Raw genomic sequence first — 15,656 nt, 5'->3', positions numbered from 1 at the left:
AAAAACCACCAAAAACCTTTGGAAAGTCATCTCTTTGAATCAATTGATCAGTTTATTATTGAGAATTCTGTGTTCTTATCTATTTCCTGTGTTTCTCTACATGATTAATCTGAAATCCAATATGGGTTTAAGAGGAATCATGGAGATTAGTGAGTAATCACCTTTTGAATTCATGGGTTAGGGAGATTAAGGGTGATTAGGTTAGTTCTAGGATGTTTTAGTGTAGATCATTCTTGTTCCTTGCTAGTAGAGTATTCTTAATGCATCTTCTGAGTTGGCCACTCAAAAGTTGATCAATAGACATTTCCCACCCAAAAGGTGTTTGATGAAATGTCTGAGACAACTCTCCTAGGCTTTTAGTATACTTTGCCAAAGACATTTGTTGTTAAAGGTGCTAAGATAGCTAATAGACTTGTTAGTAATGATTGCTTTCATATTATTCAACCAAAGACATTTGATGTTTGAGATATGTTAGCAAATGAGCATTCATCTAGACATAGAGCTTGCTTAGAATTGTGTCTAGGCTTAAGGTTGATAGTTTGATTGATCATTTGCCATCCTTAGTTCGATACTTGATCACCCAAGGTCTAATCCCTATGCCCATGAGTTCTCTTTTCCCTTAGTCAAGAAAGTATCATTCTGTTATTGTTTTCTAGTTTTAGTCATAGCTTAAAACCCATTTAAATCATTGGTTGCACTTAGATTAAGTTAGTACTTGCATTCTCGGTGCTTTCATATCTCTCAGAACTGGTTCGACATTCACTATACTACAACATTTGTCTTAGGAGCCTTAAAAACTCCTAACATCAGTATAAAACATAAAGGGAGCAAATGGTGGAATTGAAGGAGACATTTTCTTCCCGGAAAATTCAGAAGGTAGACCAAGATAACATCCATACAGATAAACTCAACCAACAGTTTTATGAGCTCAGAAATGCAGTTGGTATGTAATGAAGAAGAAGAAGAAGAGCAGAGAGTTTTTTCATAATCAAACACTTTCTCTCTTATACTGACACTAATGGTTTGCTGCAGATCTAAGTAGGCCTAAGAGTGACAAAGGTTCAATTCTCATAGACACAACACAAACACAAAGTAATAAGTGTATCAAATGGTTGAGGTGTCTCCTGAACGAGTAAGACTAGTCAATAAGTCAAGGTTTGTCTTGAGCTTGCTTGAAGGATTGCTTTTAAGAAGAACTTGTATGTGCTTTTTAAAGGATTAATCTAGTCGAATTCATTGAAAAGAAATATCCATGTGTTACTGTGTGTTCTAGTTAGTGTAACTTGATTATCTTACATCAAAAAGTGGTATCAGAGCGGGTATCTGTATTTGTTTTTAAACAGGTAAGATCCTGCGGAGTAAGATGGACAGCTACCGTGAGATGTTGCCGCACTCAAAGGTGATCCTTGAAGTAGGAAAGTACAGCTTTTGGAAGGCTCGTATGAAGGCGATGATCAAAGGGATAGATCCTCTGGCGTGGAAAGCTGTGGAATATGGGTGGACGGCACCTGTTGCCAGAGGTGATGATGGAACTGATGTACCGAAGGGAGAAAAGCTCTGGACGGATGAAGAAAACAAGATGGCTAAATTCAATGCGAGAGCTCTTACTGTTATTCACTGCAGTGTAGCGAGAAAGCAATTTGAGCTGATCCAAGGGTGTGAGTCAGCAAAAGATGCATGAAACATTCTCCAAGTACATTTTGAAGGAACACTGAAGGTTCAGAGCTCCAGAAAAGACATGCTTGCGACCAGATTTGAGGAACTTAAAATGGAGGAACATGAATCGATTGGTGACTTCAGATCCAAGCTTGTGGGAACCGAAATTCGCACTGTCGATTTTCATTTAAATAAGGAAACTAAGAAAACCCTAATTTCCCAGAGGTCCCGGAGATCTGTTAATACCACACGCCAAACAATCAGAACATGAAATAAAGACGAGAAAAATAAGAAATCGAAAAGTAAGCAAAGTAGATCTTATTCCGAATCTGCGTTTGAATGGTACAACAAGGTATATGCCTGGGCTCGAGCGCTGTCAGTGAGATTCCTAGTTCTAAAACCCTAAGACGGCAAAAAACCTAATTGAGTTGCAACTCGAATAACAAAAATGGAAAAATGCCTAAATCGCTCTAAGTGCTAAGTTTGCTCTGGAAAAAATCATCTCTTCATGCCTCTCGCCTAGGACTCCTTATATACTCGCTCCTAGGTCGGTTTACACTTTTACTTTTCTGTCCTTAAGCCATCATAACATAAAAATGGAGATATTCCATTTTTTCCGATCTTCATAATTATCTTCAAAATTTCGCATTTATCCGCGGAAATTTGGGCCTCGAGTCGTGTCTTAGGTCCCTTTGGGTCGTCTTCCGACTCGAAACGTTTATTGCAACTTCTTTCGATAAAGAACGAACTTTCCGCGGTTTTTTACTGCAAAGTTTGATCGATGATTTAGAATGGCGGAAAACATGAAATGAGTTCGCTACGGTATTCAGGAGATAGCGTCAAAGGATAAACGAGAATGCATGGACTGGTGTCGTATCGATGTTTCGGAAGAGCTCGGTCACTACGTATCGACCGAGCGGGATGGACGCTCGGTCGCTACGTAGCGACCGAGCGGGACGGACCCTTGGTCGCTACGTAGAGACCGAGCTTTGGCTCGAGCTCGGTCACTACGTAGCGACCGAGCAGGACGGACGCTCGGTCGCTACCAAAGCTCGGTTGCTACGTAGCGACCGAGCTTGGCTCGAGCTCGGTTGCTACGTAGCGACCGGATAGCGTGCATGTGCGGTAGTTGCGCAATGACCGAGATTGGTTTGTCCGTGTTCCGATTGTCATACTCGAACCTATCCGTAATTGGTTTGGGTATGTTTACGATGGCTTATGTTTGATCTAAATGGAATTCGAGATGAAAGTTCATCTCGAAAAGCTATGTTGCGGAGAGTCATACTTGTATATTGAGGAGATTTGGATGTTAACTTTGTCGTAACCGTTTTCGACCCCAACAAAGCTCAGCTCACTAGCTCAGGAAGCATTAACTCTTGGTAAAAAATATAAAGAAAAGAAGTTAGTGAAGAAGTTCCTAAGGTGTCTACCAGCTAAGTTCATGCCATACAAGGCAACTATGAGCGTTTCTCTTAACACTGACGAGATGACGTTTGATGAAGTAGTTGGGATGCTTCAAGCTCATGAAATGGAGGTTTCTGGTGGAAAGAAGGAAAAATGAATCGCCTTAGCATTAGTGGAAAAATCTGAAGCTGCGGATAGTGATCCAGTAAGCCTATTGGTCAGGCGATTTGACAGAGCTCTACGCAAGGTAGAGCAAGGACAGAAGAGGTTTGTTCCAGGGAGAAAGACAGCTGCTGAATCTGACAAGGGGAACAAGAAGGCTGATGTCAAGTGTTATGAATGCAAGGGATACAGTCACTTCAGAACTGATTGTCCAACGGTCAAGAGAAGAGAATTTCAGTGTCACGGATGTCAAGGTTTTGGACATACTCAGGCTGAGTGTGAGGCAGATGGAAAAAGGAAAAAGGAAAGATTCATGATTGGAATTGATGACAGTGACTCGCAAAGTGATAGTGAGAAAGAGTTGAACAACTTTGTGGCATTTCTTGGGATAACTGACTTTGAATCAGGCTCTGAAAGCGATGCTGAACCATAGAGAGTTAGATGAAAGCTACAAGGAGGTCTGTTAAACACTAATCAAACTCAGTATGGAGAACCTCTCACTCATTAAGGAAAAAGGGAGGTTAGAAGCTGAACTGTCCCTTGTTCTACTTGAACTACAGAGAGAAGCTGAACTGGCTAAGGAGAGTGCCGGATTAATCAAGAAAAAACTATTTCTTGCCAAACAAGCTGAAGAACTCAGACAGGAAGTGGTAGCTGAGAAACAGGTGTCAGAAAATCTCCTGGCAAAACTTGATCATCAGAACAAAAACATCAAGATGCTTACTGGAACCAAGCAACTGGACAAGATTATGTGTGCTGGAAGAACAGAAAGCTCGCACATAGGTCTGGGCTATACTGGGAGGCAGAGTAATAATACATGAAAGACACACTTTGTGTCAGGAGGCTATGCACATGGAGAGGACTTCAACGCTAAGCCAACTGTGCATCAGACTACTGGGTGTTTCTTCTGTGGAAAGTTTGGACACTACAAAAGGTTCTGCTATAAGTACCTCAACAAGGTCAATCAAATGTGGAAGCAACGGAAGTTCCGGAGGATTGGGAAAACAAATCAAGTCTGGATGAAGAAGACTGATATGTATTCAGGAGCAGTTAACAGTGGAGCTGGTGGAGTTAGGTGTAACATGGCACGCGTCACAGATGAGCTTGATTCAGATGAACCATGGTATTTTGACAGTGGTTGTTCCAGACATATGACATGCAATGCTGAGTATCTCAAAGAAGTGTCAAAAGTTAAAGGTGGAAAGGTTACCCTTGGAGATGGAGGATATGGAATCATCAAAGGGAAAGGCATCACGTGCAACTCAGAGTTACCTAAGCTAGCGAATGTGTACTTCGTCAAAGGATTAAAAGCAAATCTGATTAGTGTAAGTCAATTGTGTGATGAAGGACTCACTGTATTATTCTCAGCGACTGACTGTCATGCAATCAATGCATATGGCGTGGCGATTTTGCAAGGAATCTGATCTGGTAACAACTGCTACATGTGGGAAAAGAAGATCAAATGCATGTGAGCTCAAGGAAATGTTGAACTATGGCATCAAAGATTGGGACACATGAATGTCAGGAATGTGACAAATCTGGTGCATAAAGATCTAGTTCGGGGAGTACCAAAGCTCCGATTTGATGACAAGATGGTGTGTGGAGCTTGCAATCAGGAAAAACAAGTAAAATTTCAACACAAAAAGGTTCCAGATGTACAAGCGTCAGCACCACTTGATCTAATTCATATGGATCTCATGGGGCCAATGCAGAAAGAGAGCATTGGAGGCAAGAAGTATGTGTTTGTGCTGGTAGATGACTACACTCGCTTCACTTGGGTTCGATTTATCAGAGAGAAATCAGAAACTGCTGAAAGCTTCAAAATTATGGCTCTTCAACTCATAAATGAAAGAGGAGGAATCAAGAAGATACGCAGTGATCATGGTGGAGAATTTGAGAATGGAGTTATGATGGAATTCTGTGAACAAAAGGGCATTAGTCATCAGTTTGCAGCAACAAGAACCCCACAGCAGAATGGAGTGGTTGAACGAAAGAACGAACTCTACAGGAGATGGCTCGTGCAATGATTCATGGATACACGATACCTCCGAAATTATGGGCAGAGGCACTGAGTACTGCATGCTACATCATTAACCGAGTTTATGTTCCTACAACAACTCCTTATGAAATGTAGAATGAAAAAAACCCCTAATATTGGCTATTTTCATGTTTTTGGTTGCATGTGCTACATCCTAAATGACAAGGACTATCTTGGAAAATTCGTCTCCAGAAGTGATGAGGGAATCTTTATGGGTTACTCATGAACTAGTACAGCTTACTGAGTTTACAACAAGAGATCAGCAGTCATCATGGAATCTGTGAATGTGGTGTTTGATGACATGACATCTGTCACTTGGGAGAAATGGGAGTCAGATGAAGACACTGAAAAGGAGGAAACCCGGGTCAATGACAAATCACCTGGAGAGAGCGAGACAGAAAGGGCTCTGATTGAGCCAGAAGCTTCAGTTCCTCAACAAGTCATTCAGCAAGTTCATCGGAATCATTCAGTGTCAGATGTCATTAGAGGAGTTGAGGAAGGATGCAAAACTCGTGGGAAAAGTGATCAACTTCAGGGACATGGTTCAGTTTGCATGTTTTGTCTTCGTTGTCGAACCTAAGACACATACTGAAGCACTTCGAGATGAGTAATGGATTGTTTCCATGGAGGAGGAATTGGAACAATTCACACGGAATGATGTATGGGAGTTGTTGGCTCGACCTGATGGAGTCAACATTGTTGGAACCAAGTGGATCTTCAAAAACAAAACAGATGAACATGGAAAAGTGTTTCGCAACAAGGCACGACTTGTGGCACAAGGTTACTCACAAATCGAAGGAGTTGATTTTAAGGAGACCTTTGCTCCAGTTGCAAGACTGGAATCCATACGGTTGTTTCTGGGGATGGCATGTATTCTTAACTTCAAGGTTTATCAAATGGATGTGAAGAGTGTCTTTTTAAATGGGATACCGCAAGAAGAAGTGTATGTAGAACAACCAAAGGGATTTGAGGATCCAATCCATCACAATCATGTGTACGGACTTAAGAAAGCTTTGTATGGATTAAAGCAGGCACCTCGGGCTTGGTATGAGAGACTTACTGGATTCCTTGTGGATGGTGGTTACATCAGAGGAAGTGTAGACAAGCTTCATGGAAAAACATAAGGACATAATTGTTGTTCAGATCTACGTGGATGATATAATCTTTGGGAGCACATCTCAATCAATGATAGACGAGTTTGTGAAGAACATGACACAAGAATTTGAGATGAGTATGTGTGGTGAGCTGAAGTACTTCTTGGGGGTACAGATTGATCAATCAGAAAAATGAGTATTTATATCTCAAACCGCATATGCACAAAGTCTGGTGAAATGATTTGGACTTACGGACAGCAAGATCTCTAAAACACTTATGAGTGCCACCTTGAAACTTGCACGCGATGAAGCAGGAGAGGATGTTGACACAAAGCTTTATCGAGGGATGATTGGGAGTTTACTATATCTCACTGCTAGTAGACCGGATCTATCATTCAGTGTTGCGGTCTGTGCGAGATATCAAGCAAAACCGAAGGTGTCTCACCTAAATGCTGTGAAAAAAATCATCAAGTATGTCAAAGGAACAGAGAACCTTGGAGTATACTACTCAAGAAACTCGAATGAGAACTTGGTGGGCTACTGTGATGCAGACTGGGCAGGATGTGCTAATGACAGGAAAAGCACAAATGGAGATGTTTCTTTCTTGGAAACAATCTCATTTCATGGCTGAGTAAGAAGCAAAACTCTGGATCACTTTCTACAGCAGAAGCAGAATATATCGCTATGGGAAGCTATTGTTCACTACTGATCTGGATGAAACAAATGTCAGCTGATTATGGAATGCACTCTTTTCTTCTTCTTGTATACTGTGACAATAAAAGTGCAATCGATATCTCAAAGAATCCAGTTCAGCATTCGCGAACAAATCACAGTTGAAGACAATCAGGTAGTCATCGATCATGTAGTTACTGATTCTCAATTTGCTGATATATTTACTAAATCTCTTGAATACACTCGTTTTATTACTCTAAGAAATGCAATTAGAGTGTGTAAGCTTGACCATTGAGTCAAGATGTGCAGATGTTAGTGCAGGCACTTTCTCAGGATGTACGTATAATTCAGATTATGTTTGGACCTGAGAACGCTGTGGAAAAGAGCTGCTTGATGTGCCGTCGATATGTGAGGTACATATTTCGCGTCAATCTGTGGCCCTTCCCTAATCTCAAAAGAGCCAGTTATGTTTCAGAAAGATGCTCAAAAGACAAAAAAATAAAAAAAAGAAACAAGAGTGACAATATGGGTTTCACAGCACGCGGATAAAGGTTGAAAACCCACATGATTGATAAAGGCATGGCAATGTGAAAGCTAGCCATAAAAAGACAATCAGGTGCACCAGATCATAAAATCTTCAAAGAGTGATATGTGCAACTTGAATCAAGTGCTGAGCCAAGTCTTGCAGTACTCATCTTAAAAGGTACAAAGAATGATTTTTTTTTAAAGTATGAGTTAAAGATTGGCCAATTGGGAGTTTTTTAACTCTTGTTTGATTACTATTCTGAAAGTCTTATGATACACGATTGATTCACAAATGTGCTTGATGACTTTGGGTTTGGATGAGAGAAGTTGAAAGTACAGGTTAAATAAGGAAAAAGGCTAACAAGGACGGACTGGAGTTGCAATTTCGGAACAGTTGGTTGAGTTTTCCTCTTAAGGGACGCTGTGAATCAGAAACCCTAAACGGTTACTGTTTAAAATCAAGAACTGCTCCTCATCATCCCCTTTGCTCTCAATCAAAAAGGTGATTTCTTGACATCTATGGTGGGAACGAAGAAGATGGTTAAACGTGATGTTGCAATTGCTTCCTCGTCACATGCAGAGGATGAATCACCAAGGCCTCATCTTGCTGATGAAGGATCTGAGGCAACTCCTCCGAGAAATGATTTACCGACAACGAACCTGCTCCCAGAGGTCACGGAGGAACTAGACGAGTTCAACACTGCGCATGAGAAGGCTCTGTCTGATGAAAGCGGTGATCAGCAAGTCTCCTCTGTCCAAGAAGAGGTTCCAATTGCTCCAGATGCTACGACATCGACTGACCCAGCGCCGCCTGCGTCTCAATCTACTCCACTCGAAGCTATGCCGTCTGAATCACTCAGATCTGAAAATCGAAATCAGGTAACCGACCCTCGTTTGCTTCTTTGCCCTGATGAAAAGATCGACTCTGGTGACAAGGCAGAAGAGCAGAGTCAGGATCGATCTGAGGCAGGGGCAGAGGATGTAGTTTCTCTCGGGTCATCGGCTGAAGAAATCTCTGAGATACGAAGCAGGAAGAAGCGGGTGATGAAGAAATTGGGATTAGGACCTTCAAAGCGACGTAAGACGAGTAAATCCAGAGCCTCGAAGTCCACATCTAAGGCACCATTGACTGATGAGTTGAGTCCTCCAGTCCTTGCTCAGAATACCTCTGTTTCAAGCCGTGTTCGATCCAGGAAAGCATCTGAGAGAAGTGCTGCGGTTAAAGTGTCTCCAGTCACCAAGAGGGCTCATTAATTTATGCGTCGGAACCTCATAGCCGAGAGATCCGTGGATATGACTAAGAAGGATCAGTGGGGCTATGTTGAGATCATCGCGAAAGGTTCTATGGGAACCACAGTCTCAGCACTCGGAAACTATGTTGAACCAGTCGTTGCTGAGTTCTATGCAGATCTTCCTAACACAAAAGTTGAAGCAGATGCATATGAGATAGCGGTACAAGTGCGTGGTCACACATATGAGTTCTCTCCAACAATGATCAACGAGGCTCTGCATGTCCAACCTCTGGATGAAGATGAAGTAGAAGAAGAACCATTCTTGATAGCATCTCGAAGTCTGAGTTGGCTGAGTTTCTCACTGAAGGAACTCGAAAGGAATGGGACAATCTGACTACTGCTGACTTGTCTCCCCGCTACGGTGCTCTCATGATCATTGCTGCCTACAATTGGATCCCGTCTACACACAAGACAAATGTCTCTATTGATCGAGCACGGTTGATCTACAAGGTGGCTCGAGGAATCCGTATTGATATGAGAAAATTGATCTTCAGGCAAGTCATGAATCTTGGTGTGGTGCAGAAGAATGACTCTTGCTGGTTGATATTTCCTCGCTTGATCATGAGTGTTCTCCGGAAGCAACACCGTGTCTCTCTTCTCCCGGGTGAGAAAGCTCAGGGTCCAGTGGTCTATACAAAGGACAAACGTTTTGGTGAGATCTATGAACAGCACCTCGCTAAAGCAAAAGGTAAGGCAAAGAAGGGAGGGAAGGAAAACTTTCCTCAAGATCAGCTCACGTATCACACCCTCTGCCATCATTCTCGAGTGCTCCGACTCCAGGCAATACAACAGGACCGCGCCGTTTCAGTGTGCATGATCTTGGATCTGTTTCCATACCGCAGGGACTGCTAACTCAGGATGATCTTCAAACAGTCTTACAGCAAACCACCCTAGCTCTTCAAGCACTGACTGACATAGTTCAGGATCTAAATCGCTCTGTTGCAGGTTACTAACGTCTTATCTTTCTAAGATTTTTGTGATTACTGATGTTTTTAACCCTTGTGCTCACAAGCAGGGGGAGAAGATGAGGATTAAGATGAAGAAGGGCTAAGTCTATGGGGGAGCACCTTTTATGTTTTGTCGTTTTATGTACTTTACGATTGCACCACTTGCTGCAATAGTGTTTATCTTATTATTCAGACTGATCATGGTTTATGGGGGAGTATTTATGTGTGTTGTCTTTGTTAAGATGTATTAAATACTTGAACCCGACTATTAGGATAATATAAGTATGCTTTTGGTTGCTTCATGCCTATATGAGTTTGCTCTTGGTTGTTGCGAATCCCTGTGTTGTGTATGTGACTTCATCTTAGGTACTTATGAGACGCAATGATTAAAAGGAAGAGATTGAAGATGTATAGTCAAGACGGAGCTGTAGTAGTTCATGAAGCAAGACATAAACTATGACATCAGATGAGGATACAAGAAGCTGGTCGAGTGAGTTAACGAGCATTCAAGGAAGAATTAATGGAGTCAGTTTAAAGGAAGTATTGGAGAAGAAGCAATCTAACTCAGAAGAAAGAAAGATTGGCTTATTCGCTGAAGAAGAAGATATGAAAAGTTTCCATTAAATAGATTTTATGTCTAGGATTTCTCCTCTAAAGAATATAAAGAGGAGGCTTGGCACGGTGTGGCCGGCTAACACACAAAGAGAGCTTTTAGCAATAGGAGGTTTGCAAGTCCGAATAAGGAGAAGCAAAGCCACTAGGGGTTAAGGGTTTGAGCGGTTCATAGACTACTTGAAGTCTGTGAACGAGTAAGACTAGTCAACAAGTCAAGGTTTGTCTTGAGCTTGCTTGTAGAATTGCTTTTAAGAAGAACTTGTATGTGCTTTTAAAGGATTAATCTAGTCGAATTCATTGAAAAGAAATATCCATGTGTTACTGTGTGTTCTAGTTAGTGTAGCTTGATTATCTTACATCAACAGTATAGTTTTTAGGTTTCGGGTTTTGTTAATGCTTTGTTTTTCTGTCATCGTTCATAACTTGTGTATTTCTTTCTTACACCATGAAATAGAATCCTACACTCCTATCCTTTCCCTATAATATAATACCTTGCTTTACTTAATATCCTATAGTTTGTACTGAATGTATCTAGCGACAAATGAAAATCTAATGTGGACCAACCAGTTTTTCAATTGAATGTAATGATGCCACGTAGGATTAATTAAGGTTCTAATTGATTGACACCTAAGCAGGTTTTTTTTAATTATTACAAAATTGAGGTTACATCTTTACAAATGTTCCTCAAGTAATATATAGGGGATTTCCAACTACGTGTTGTTAGGTATTGATAGCTTTATACTGAAGTAATTGCCTTGTGTTGAATACTCTGCAGGAAGCCGAAGGTTTGACTGACTTGGTTATATTATCCGGTTTGGAGTAATCAAGTTAGTTAGGCTCTTTGGTTTAATACAGTTTGTAAGTCCTTAAATATAAAAGGATAAGCAAAGGAAGTTAGTTGTAACGGTCAATTGAACTAACACAAAGTGTGCGTGAGTCGTCGTTTGTATATTGAAGAAGAGAGAGCTCGAAGCGTGATGTAGTGGATTTTCTAGACTGAGTCTAGCTCCAGTGAGTAATCTCTGCACATCGCAGGATAACACTGGATGAACAAATCTCTGTGTCTTTCCTCTGTTTTGATTCGTTCTTGTTCTTTAAAGAGAGAGGTAGAGATCAATCGTGAGAGGTGTGAGAGTTTGTTAGCATAAAGCATTCTAGATCTAGTTTCCGCACAATAAGTGGTATTTGAGCCAGGTTTGTTAAGATTCGAGGGTCCCGATGACGATGAAGAAGATTCGTGCGGAGGTGGAGCTGTTCAACGAAGAAGGCGATTTCTCGCTTTGGACGATCCGTATGATGGCTCACTTCGGTGTTTCCGGCTTAAAGGAGGTTGTCCTCAGTGATAACTTTGAGATCGAAGCCCCTTCAACGAAAGAAGAAGGAAAGAAAGATTCTGACGGCGCTGAAGATGAATCTGAAGAATCGAAACCAAAGACGATCTTGGATCCAATCAAGCTGGAAAGAGATGAACGCGCGAAGGATATGATAATCTTGAACATCAGCAATCAGGTGCTGCAAAAGATTAAGCATTGTACGATGGCTGCGTCTATGTGGTCTTTGCTTGAGAGATTGTACATGTCAAGATCGCTGCCGAATTGAATCTTCGTTCAATCTCAGTTCTATACATTCAAGTGTGACGGATCCAAGACTATTGAGGTGAATGATGATAATTTCCTGAAGATTGTAGCTGAGATGAGTAGCCTAAATGTTAGTGTAACTGATGAGATCCAGACAATCGTGTTCTTGAACTCCCTACCTATGAGTTACGACGAACTCAAGCATACCTTGAAGTATGGTAAAGAGTCTTTGACTCTGGAGGAGGTGTGCTCTGCTGCAAGATCTAAGCAGCGTGAGGTCAAGGAGATGAGCAAATCAGAAAAAGGAGCTGATGCGGCTCTATATACTGATGACAGAGGTAGGAACTCAAGAAGAGAATCACGTGGAGGCAACATAAGCCGAAGTAAGTCAAATACCAGGAAAGTGGTGTGTTGGTACTGCAAGAAAGAAGGACACTTGAAGAAAGATTGTTTCGCCAGGAAAAGGAGCATGGGAAATGATGATGATGATGGAGAGACTGCAGTGGCTATAGAGCAAATTGAAGCAGGAGATGCATTAACTGTTTCAATGGATGTCTCAAATAGTGATTGGTTGATTGACTCTGGCTGCACACATCACATGACCTCACAAAGAGATTGGTTTGTGGAGTTCTCTAAGAAAAGTGCAAGCAAGATTCTCTTAGGGGACTATCACTATGTAGAGACCCTTGGTACTGGCACAATCAGAGTCAACACTCATGGAAGCTCGGTCAAGTACTTGAAGAATGTTCGATATGTGCCCACACTGAGGAGAAATCTCATATCCACAGGAACTCTTGGTAAGCTTGGCTTTACACATGTCGGCGCTGATGGTAAAATCAAGTTCCAGAAGAATGGTAAGCTGGTGTTGCAGGGCACACTGCGAAATGGCTTATACATGCTCGATGGTGAAACTGTCGTTGACGAAGTGTGTCAAGCGGAGAGCTCCAAAAGCCAGATGACCATATGGCACAGCAGGCTTGGCCACATGAGCTACAAGAACTTACAGGTTCTTGTGAAACAAAGAGTTCTAAGGAAGAAAGACATAGGAAATGAGGCATTTTATGAGCATTGTGTAGTTGGGAAGGCAAAGCGAGTTAGCTTTGAGTCTGGAAGACATGAAACTAAATGCGTTCTCGAGTACATCCATGCAGATTTATGGGGCTCACCAAATGTTGTTCCATCAATGTCAGGAAGTTAATATTTTCTCTCCCTCGTTGATGACCATTCCAGAAAGGTCCGGTTGTGTTTCCTCAGGACAAAAGATGAGACATTTGCAAACTTTTGTGAGTGGAAAAAGCTGGTAGAAAATCAGGTGAATAAGAAGGTTCGGTACCTACGCAGTGATAATGGCCTTGAGTTCTGTAACCATCCCTTCAACGAGTTATGTAAGAAGCAGGATATTACAAAACATCGCACGTGTACTTACACGCCACAGCAAAATGGCGTGGCCGAGCGTATGAACCGAACACTGATGGAGAAAGTAAGGTGTCTGCTGGGTGAATCAGGACTTGAGGAAAGATTTTGGGCAGAGGCAGCTGCAATCGCGGCATACACAATAAATAGATCACCTTCATCGAGCATTGGCTTCAAAACTCCAGAGGAGGTTTGGCGGAATAAAGTGCCTGGGTATGGACACATGAGGAAGTTTGGGTCAGTAGTGTTTGTATATGTAAACCAGGGGAAGCTAAAACCGAGGGCGTTAAAAGGAATCTTCATTGGTTATCCTATAGGAACCAAAGGATATAAGATTTGGATGATGGAAGGATATCAGTGTGTTGTCAGTAGAAATGTGAAGTTTCAAGAAGCTATTGTATATAAAGATGTGGTTGGAATAAAGTTGACAGAGGCTGTTAGAGAAAAGACTCCTCCTGTGTATGAATCTGAGATCCAAGATACCACAGACAAAGGTGTATCATCACTTGAACATACCGTTCAAGGTGGAGCAGGTGAAGCAAGTCAGGAGAATGATCTTGAAAACGCCACAGAACCTATCAGAGAAGATAGTGCTAGCGGAAGTTTATCAAACTATCAGCTAGCTAGGGATAGACCAAGGAGGCATATAGTACCCCCTGCGAGGTTTCATGATTATGATTGCACAGAAGATGAGGTCGCCTTTGCTCTCTATGTAGCAGAGGTGATAGATGTAGAAGAGCCCCGAGACTTTGCTGAAGCAATGGCTAGTCGTGACAGGAAGAAGTGGAGTGCTGCATCTGATGATGAGATGGATTCTCACAGGCGAAATGGAACCTGGATTCTAGTTGATAAGCCTGTAAACAGAAAGATCTTCAGCTGTCGATGGTTATATAAAGTGAAACCAGGAATCGAGGGACTTGAACCTGAACGTCATAAAGCAAGGCTGGTTGCTCGAGGGTTCTCACAGAAAAAGGGCATTGATTACCAAGAAGTGTTTGCTCCAGTTGTCAAACACGTTTCTATCAAGGTGTTATTGTCTTTAGTGGTAAATTTGGATCTTGAGTTGGAGCAAATGGACGTCAAAACCGCATTTCTCCTTGGGAACTTGGATGAAGATCTTTATATGCAACACCGGAAGGAGATATAGTGAAAGGCAAGGAGCATCAGGTGTGCATGTTAAAGAAGTTGCTATACGGCTTAAAACAGTCGCCTCGACAATGGAATAAAAAGTTTGATCAGTTCATGAAGAAGAAAGGCTTTGGCAGAAGTGAGCATGACAGGTGTGTTTACACAAAGGAGTTGTCTGAGGGAGAACGTGTATACCTACTCATGTATGTGGACGATATGCTCATTGCAGCCAAGAATGTGATAGATGTAGCTGAGCTGAAGGAGCAGTTGAGCACTGAGTTTGAAATGAAAGACTTAGGGGCGACAAGAAGGATATTGGGGATGGACATCTCACGAGATAGAAATGCTGGAGTCCTTCGGTTGTCTCAGTCATGCTATTTGAAGAAGGTAGTTGATAACTTTCAAATGGCAGATGCTAAAAGCACACAGACTCCAATTGGAGCTCATTTCAAGTTGGCTGCAGTAACAAATGATGGGGAGTGTGCTGATACAGAGGAAGTCCCGTATTGCTCAGCTGTTGGGAGTATCATGTATGCCATGGTTGGAACCAGGCCTGATCTGGCTCATGGAATTGGGGTTGTTAGCCGTTACATGAGTAAACTAGGAAACCTCCACTGGGAAGCAGTAAAGTGGTTGTTGAGATATATTAAAGGTACCCAGGATCTTCATTTGGTGTTCACAAAGGCGGAGAAGCTTGAGATCCAAGGCTTTTGTGATTCTGATTTTGGAGGTGACTTGGACATGAAGCGTTCAACGTCAGGTTACGTCTTCACTGTTGGTGATAATGTGGTCAGCTGGAAGTCGAGTCTTCAGCCGGTGGTGGCTTTGTCCACGACTGAAGCAGAGTTTATCGCGCTTACTGAGGCAGTAAAGGAGTCGATTTGGTTGAAAGGGTTATTGGAAGATTTTGGATTCAGTCATGGCGCAGTCAAGGTGTGGTGTGACTCACAGAGTGCAATCTGTCTGTCAAAGAACAACCCTTACCATGAGAGAACAAAGCATGTCGCTAGGAAGTTCCACTTTATCAGAGACATTGTTGAGAATGGGGAGGTGGATGTACAAAAGGTACATACAAGCCGGAATCCTGCTGATATCTTGACTAAAGTGGTTTCGGTGAGCAAGTTCCTATCAGC

The sequence above is a fragment of the Brassica oleracea genome, chromosome C2, assembly GCF_000695525.1.
Source record: "Brassica oleracea var. oleracea cultivar TO1000 chromosome C2, BOL, whole genome shotgun sequence".
Taxonomy (NCBI): domain Eukaryota; kingdom Viridiplantae; phylum Streptophyta; class Magnoliopsida; order Brassicales; family Brassicaceae; genus Brassica; species Brassica oleracea.
The sequence above is the reverse complement of the archived record's forward strand: the minus strand, read 5'-3'. Positions refer to the sequence as shown.